Source organism: Typopeltis vanoorti, chromosome 7 (assembly GCF_054136105.1).
Source record: "Typopeltis vanoorti isolate ZY-2024b chromosome 7, IOZ_Tvanoo_1.0, whole genome shotgun sequence".
Taxonomy (NCBI): Eukaryota; Metazoa; Arthropoda; class Arachnida; order Uropygi; family Thelyphonidae; genus Typopeltis; species Typopeltis vanoorti.
In genome coordinates, this window is record NC_143555.1 from 139,758,350 (window position 1) to 139,765,946 (window position 7,597).

At 47.2% G+C, this 7,597-nt stretch overlaps 1 pseudogene; it reads left to right on the forward strand.

The window, feature by feature from the left end:
- Window positions 1-6,944: 6,944 nt before the first annotated feature.
- LOC150105126 (U2 spliceosomal RNA) lies at window positions 6,945-7,071 on the forward strand (annotated as a pseudogene).
- The last annotated feature ends 526 nt before the right edge of the window (window positions 7,072-7,597 follow it).

The following is a 7,597-nucleotide window of genomic DNA, read 5'->3' on the forward strand; positions in this document are numbered from 1 at the left end:
AAATTCACGCTAACGGGCAAACACTGACAACCACGGAAGACGTCCTACAGCAATTTTCCCAGCATTACACGAGAACCTATTCCGATGAAGCTGAGGAGACAGGCGACTTCGGAGTGTGGAGCATTGACAACATGCCTGAACACCTCAGAACTCTTCAAATGAGACCAATCACTTCGGAAGAGGTTACTCGAGCCTACAAACAGCTTAAGCTACGGAAAACCCCTGGCCTGGATGGGCTAGGCGTTGAGCTCTATCGCTTAGCCTGGAACTTCATCTTGCCTATCCTGGTCTCATTATTCAACAGATTCCTATTCACTGGTGACGTACCTGCTGACTTCGTTAGTGGGTACACAATTTTCATCCCCAAGAAAGGGAGAGACCTAAATAGCATGGGTAGCTGGAGGCCCATTTCCTTGACTAACACAGACTACAAATTATTCGCAAGGGTGATTTGCAACCGTCTGAAGATGGGCATTGGGAATGTGCTAACCAGCACTCAAGTATACCGAGTTCCGGGCAGATCGATGGAGCTCAACCTCTTCCTGATAAGAGACCTTCTCCGCCTTGTGACAAACAAGGAACTCCCACTTGCACTCGTATCAATAGACTTAGAAAAAGCGTTCGATAGTGCAAAGCACAACTTCCTGGACTATATCCTAGATAAAGTCGGAGTTGCGGCCTGCGTAAGGGAATCAATCAAAAGCATGTACGGTAAAACAACAACGCACATTGCGATTAATGGGTTTCTTTCAGAACCCATTCCCATACGCAGAGTGATTCGGCAAGGCTGCCCCCTTAGAACCCTTCTTTTCTCTTTAGTACTACAGCCTCTTCTAAAAAAAAATGATGAGACGCGCGCAGTAAGAGGAATACCGCTGCCGTTAGGCTCCAAACAGATCAAAACTATCGTATATGCCGATGACATCGTCGGAACCCTTCGGGATTCCGACTCGATTTACATCTTCTTCGGCATACTGCGAGAGTTCAGCATGCTCAGTGGTCTTCACACTAATCCCGAAAAAACAAAAATCAAAATTTATGGGAAATTCGACCCTGCCAGTCTTCCGTATGGTCTGAAACCCACAACCGGCCCATTAACAATACTAGGAATTCCCTTCCTAGAGACCCCAGTGTTGCAAACCGAACACTTAAGAGAAATGTGTCGCGAAAAACTCAAACCCTTCAGTACCAACTACCTATCATTCGAAGGTAGAGCAACAGTTATCAAAACAGTCCTAAAACCGATGTTACTGCACACCATTAACCTCACAAACATCACAGACACACAAGACAACGCCATTCACAAACATGTCACTGATTTTTTCTGGAACAACAGGAGGCACGAGGTGCGCAGGGCCTTTCTCCATCTTTCCCCCACACAAGGGGGAATTCGCCCTGCCAATCCTCAAATACTGCCACCTAACCAACACTGCTCAGACCATACGGAAAGCACTGGCATCAAATCACCCTTCCGGCAATCTGATTAAATACTTAGGATTTTTCCTACCCTACTTCGGGACCACTGGCCATGCCGGACCATGTGCGGAGACGGTGCCAGAGTGGTACTACACAATATGCAAACTTTTCAAAAAAATGGCAACGGATGGAGTTCGAGTGCTTCAGCTCAGTCCAAACAAGCTGTACTGGAAAATTTGTGACCACTTTGACTGGGAAAAGCCCGATCTGGGTACAAACGAAGAGGTGCTGTTCACCAACATAAAAAACAGCTGGGGGCAACCATTTCACCGGGACGTAGCCTGGAGAATCGCCTACGGCAGACTCCCGGTGAAACTGGTAAAATCAGCCTACAGCTCGCGACCGTGCAACCCCTTCTGCGACGTCTTCTGCGCGGTAGAAACCGTAGGGCACTTTTTCTTTCACTGCCCGCCAGTACAGCGTGTTTGGCACAGACTGGCTGAGGTGCTTGCGATCCCAGCGCTCACATTCGCCGAAGTAGTTTTGCTACAGTTTCCTCCCCCAGTAACCAAAAACAAGAAACACCTGATTTTCCTAATAAATGTGATCAAACACCACATTTGGAAAATCAGGAAAAAACACCTTCTTAACGAGGAGGACCGCATCTATCTCCGTGTTAGGAACTGTCTCTCAGCCTACCTCCGCCGCTTCCTGGAGCAGGAAAGGTGCTTACGTGGTGAGGAGCGGTTCCTGAGGAGATGGTGCGACACACCAACCATCTCCCAGATCATACAGGGGGGAATCCGCATGTGTCTGCTCCTATAACACCTTCAATTTGTAGGAGTTGACGCTATCTCGACCTTCCTTCCCGATCAGCGTTCAACCCACAGGTATGTCTAGTCCTTTCGCAGTTGAAAGTTTTTCTGTCCCCCAGGTTGGGGTTGACCTGAACAAACCCGGACTGCGAAGGCCAACATCGAGGTGGTCCCAAGCCCTTTTCAGGGCGGGGTCTTCCGGGCCAGGTCATCTCCCTTCTTTTCCTGGTTATACTGTTCTGGGTTTGCTCGGCAAACTCATTCCTCTGTAGAATTGTCTTCCACATAGATTTAGATTTATTTACACTTGTTAAATTTGCTTAGTCTCTCTTTTTTTTCCTTTTCAGGATTTTTCCTTTTTTAAAGTGAAAAATCAACGACCGTTTTAGAAGCACCCCTGGGGGGTCAACAGCTAAAACAGGTCAGCTGAGGCCTCTTTCATCTACTCTACTACTATGCACTCTATCTTTATTTCCTCTCCTACCTTCTGCTGAATCTCAGCCTATCTTACTCCACAGGCCAATGATGAGATACATTGAACTCACAAATTATTATTATGAGGAACAAAACTCCTTTAGGAACTCCATTCTAGCCGCCAATATGGGCTTACACGACAGCGACATCACAGCGCTATACCAAGCACTAATCAAAATAGTTACCGAAGAGACACTAAAATTCTATTTGTCCCTCCCTATAACTACACCACTAAAATGAACAACACTTTTCGCGTCGCCACTCTCGACATTAACGGTCTGCGCTCCGTCAACGCACAACGCGCTGTTTGGAGCCTAATCTTACTGCATGAGGTTCATGTACTCTTTCTTCAGGAGAAGCATTTTTATCAGTACTGGAACATAGAAAACCTCTCCAGAAGCTTCCCCGTACAAAGTATCTGGTGTTTCGGAGAGCGCTGTGCGAGGGGGGTGGGAATCCTTGTTCGTCAGCCCATTCTAGGCGGGTTTTTCAATGTACAGAAAGATGCTGCAGGACGTCTAGTCTCTATAGACTGGAAGTTTGGAGGTAAAGCCATCCGCTTCCTTAATGTATATGCCCCTAACAACGTCCACCAGCGAAGCAGGTTCTTCACGTCCCTAGAACCTTATTTACACGGGGCTCAGTATATCATAGCCGGGGGGGGGGGGAACTGCATCGCTGACGTAAGATTTGAGAAAATTGGTGGCAGCAACAACACCGGTACCGGTGGCTCTAGGGAACTGCAACTGTGCTGTGATAATGTCGACCTCATTGACATCTGGAGGGAACACAATCCAGACACAGTGGGTACCACATGGGCTAGAGGAGGAGTTGCAACGCGACTCGACTGCCTTTATATCTCCAGGAACCTAGGGCCACGAATTGTTTCGGTCAGGCATATAGCGGTAGGTAGCTCGATAACAGACCATGAAATGGTTCTCATGAAAGTCGAACTACCCGAGGTCGTAGAAACATCAAGAGGACCTTGGAAAATGCCTCCAAGCCTCCCCAAAATTTATAGCAAGGATTTGCAGCTGTTATGCGAAGGAAGGAAAAGGGCCAACTGGGACTGGGACGCGTGGGCCCAGTTCAAAACCGAGGCAAAAGAGCTCTTCCAAAACATCTCCAGAGAAAGAGCTCACGCGCAAAGGAAAAAAATGAGAAAGCTGTATCGAGAGCTAGGATGGTACCGGGCTAATCAGAGAAACGGTATTCCTAGCGATTCGCTTATTAAAGCATTGGAAATCGAACTCGAGGCACTTCGACGGAAAAAAGTCGCCGAGCTCGATTTTCGCGCCAGACTGTTTCTCCGGCAGGCGGAAACACCGTCGGCCGCCTTTTACAATCGGCAGCGCATAGCAGCACAAGACGAGAAAATGTTTCGGCAAATTCACGCTAACGGGCAAACACTCACAACCACGGAAGACGTCCTGCAGCAATTTTCCCAGCATTACACGAGAACCTATTCCGATGAAGCTAAGGAGACAGGCGATTTCGGAGTGTGGAGCATTGACAACATGCCTGAACACCTCAGAACTCTTCAAATGAGACCAATCACTTCGGAAGAGGTTACTCGAGCCTACAAACAGCTTAAGCTACGGAAAACCCCTGGCCTGGATGGGTTGAGCTCTATCGCTCAGCCTGGAACTTCATCTTGCCTATCCTGGTCTCATTATTCAACAGATTCCTATTCACTGGTGACGTACCTGCTGACTTCGTTAGTGGGTACACAATTTTCATCCCCAAGAAAGGGAGAGACCTAAATAGCATGGGTAGCTGGAGGCCCATTTCCTTGACTAACACAGACTACAAATTATTCGCAAGGGTGATTTGCAACCGTCTGAAGATGGGCATTGGGAATGTGCTAACCATCACTCAAGTATACGGAGTTCCGGGCAGATCGATGGAGCTCAGCCTCTTCCTGATAAGAGACCTTCTCCGCCTTGTGACAAACAAGGAACTCCCACTTGCACTCGTATCAATAGACTTAGAAAAAGCGTTCGATAGTGCAAAGCACAACTTCCTGCACGATATCCGAGAGAAAGTCGGAGTTGCGGCCTGCGTAAGGGAAGCAATCAAAAGCATGTACGGTAAAACAACAACGCACATTGCGATTAATGGGTTTCTTTCAGAACCCATTCCCATACGCAGAGTGATTCGGCAAGACTGCCCCCTTAGAACCCTTCTTTTCTCTTTAGTACTACAGCCTCTTCTAAAAAAAAATGATGAGACGCGTGCAGTAAGTGGAATACCGCTGCCCTTAGGCTCCAAACAGAGCAAAACTATAGTATATGCCGATGACATCGTCGGAACCCTTCGGGATTCCGACTCGATTTACATCTTCTTCGGCATACTGCGAGAGTTCACATGCTCAGCGGTCTTCACACTAATCCCGAAAAAACAAAAATCAAAATTTATGGGAAATTCGGCCCTGCCAGTCTTCCGTATGGTCTGAAACCCAAAACCGGCCCATTAACAATACTAGGAATTCCCTTCCTAGAGACCCCAGTGTTGCAAACTGAACACTTAATAGAAATGTGTCGCGAAAAACTGAAACCCTTCAGTCCCAACTACTTATCATTCGAAGGTAGAGTAACAGTTATCAAAACAGTCCTAAAACCGATGTTACTGCACACCATTAACCTCACAAACATCACAGACACACAAGACAACGCCGTTCACAAACATGTCACTGATTTTTTCTGGAACAACAGAAGGCACGTGGTGCGCAGGGCCTTTCTCCATCTTCCCCATACACACAAGGGGGATTCGCCCTGCCAATCCTCAAATACTGCCACCTAACCAACACTGCTCAGACCATACGGAAATCACTGGCATCAAATCACCCTTCCGGCAATCTGATTAAATACTTCTTAGGATTTTTCCTACCCTACTTCGGGACCACTGGCCACGCCGGACCATGTGCGGAGACGGTGCCAGAGTGGTACTACACAATATGCAAACTTTTCAAAAAAATGGCAACGGATGGAGTTCGAGTGCTTCAGCTCAACCCAAACAAGCTGTACTGGAAAAGTTTTGACCACTTTGACTGGGAAAAGCCCGATCTGGGCACAAACGAAGAGGTGCTGTTCACCAACATAAAAAACAGCTGGGGGCAGCCATTTCACCGGGACTTAGCCTGGAGAATCGCCTACGGCAGATTCCCGGTGAAACTGGTAAAATCAGCCTACAGCTCGCGACCGTGCAACCCCTTCTGCGACGTCTGCGGCGCGGTAGAAACCGTAGGGCACTTTTTCTTTCACTGCCCGCCAGTACAGCGTGTTTGGCACAGACTGGCTGAGGTGCTTGCGATCCCAGCGCTCACATTCGCCGAAGTAGTTTTGCTGCAGTTTCCTCCCCCAGTAACCAAAAACAAGAAACACCTGATTTTCCTAATAAATGTGATCAAACACCACATTTGGAAAATCAGGAAAAAACACCTTCTTAACGAGGAGGATCGCATCTTTCTTCGTGTTAGGAACTGTCTCTCAGCCTACCTCCGCCGCTTCCTGGAGCAGGAAAGGTGCTTACGTGGTGAGGAGCGGTTCCTGAGGAGATGGTGCGACCCACCAACCATCTGCCAGATCATACAGGGGGGATTCCGGTTGTGTCTGCTCCTATAACACCTTCAAGTTGTAGGTGTTGACGCTATCTCGATCTTCCTTCCCGATCAGCGTTTAACCCACAGGTATGTCCAGTCCTTTTGCAGTTGAAAGTTTTTCTGTCCCCCAGGTTGGGGTTGACCTGAACAAACCCGGACTGCGAAGGCCAACATCGAGGTGGTCCCAAGCCCTTTTCAGGGCGGGGTCTTCCGGGCCAGGTCATCTCCCTTCTTTTCCTGGTCATACTGTTCTGCGTTTGCTCATCAAACTCATTCCTCTATAGAATTGTCTTCCACATAGTCTTTAGATTTATTTACACTTGTTAAATTTGCTTAGTCTCTTTTTTTTTTTTCCTTTTCAGGATTTTTCCTTTTTTAAAGTGAAAAATCAACGACCGTTTTAGAAGCACCCCTGGGGGGTCAACAGCTAAAACAGGTCAGCTGAGGCCTCATTCATCTACTCTACTACTATGCACTCTATCTTTATTTCCTCTACTACTATCTGCTGAATCTCAGCCTATCTTACTCCACAGGCCAATGATGAGATACGTTGAACTCACAAATTATTATTATTATTCGAGTGAGTGCATTCTGATTTTCTTTTACTGAAGATCATACTTCATATTTGTAGTGTGATTAGCTTTTCTCTGCCTTTTGGCTTAGATCAAGTGTGTAGTAGATAATAGTTTCTGTTCTTAACCGTTAATATCGGTACGAGTCCCATCGGGTCTCACGATATTTAACGGGAAATTTGCAGAACTTCTTAAACCCTGGACTGGGGAAATATCAAACACTCGGTGGTGGGAATAGTTAGGCTCCCCCATCTGATCATGCCCTCCATTCTGCCGCGTGTGCGTACCCTCGGAATTGAGATTGACGCCACAAAACCGGCAAGGGCGAAAGCTATCATAGACTGCGTCGGTGCAGAGAACATTTTTGGATTTACCCCTTATGGGGGAGGAAAATACCAGGTAGTGACCAAAAATATGGAGACCAGAGAAAAGCTTCTCCAAGGGTTTGACTGTGGTAAAGTCAAAGTATCTCCCTTCATGGTTGGGAGCATCCTGAGAACCCTTAAGATACCACGATTTCCCCTAGAATATGCAGAGAACAACGATATAATTCACAGCGTATTCTCTAAGTGGGGAGTTGTACGGGAAATCCAGGTTCACTATGACGCCGACAATCCTGAGTGGAAGTCAGGGGAGGTAACTATCTCTCTTGAAATGAGGACCGAAGTTCCTAACTTTGTCCTCATATTAAAATCTTTATTTCCTCTCCTACTATCTGC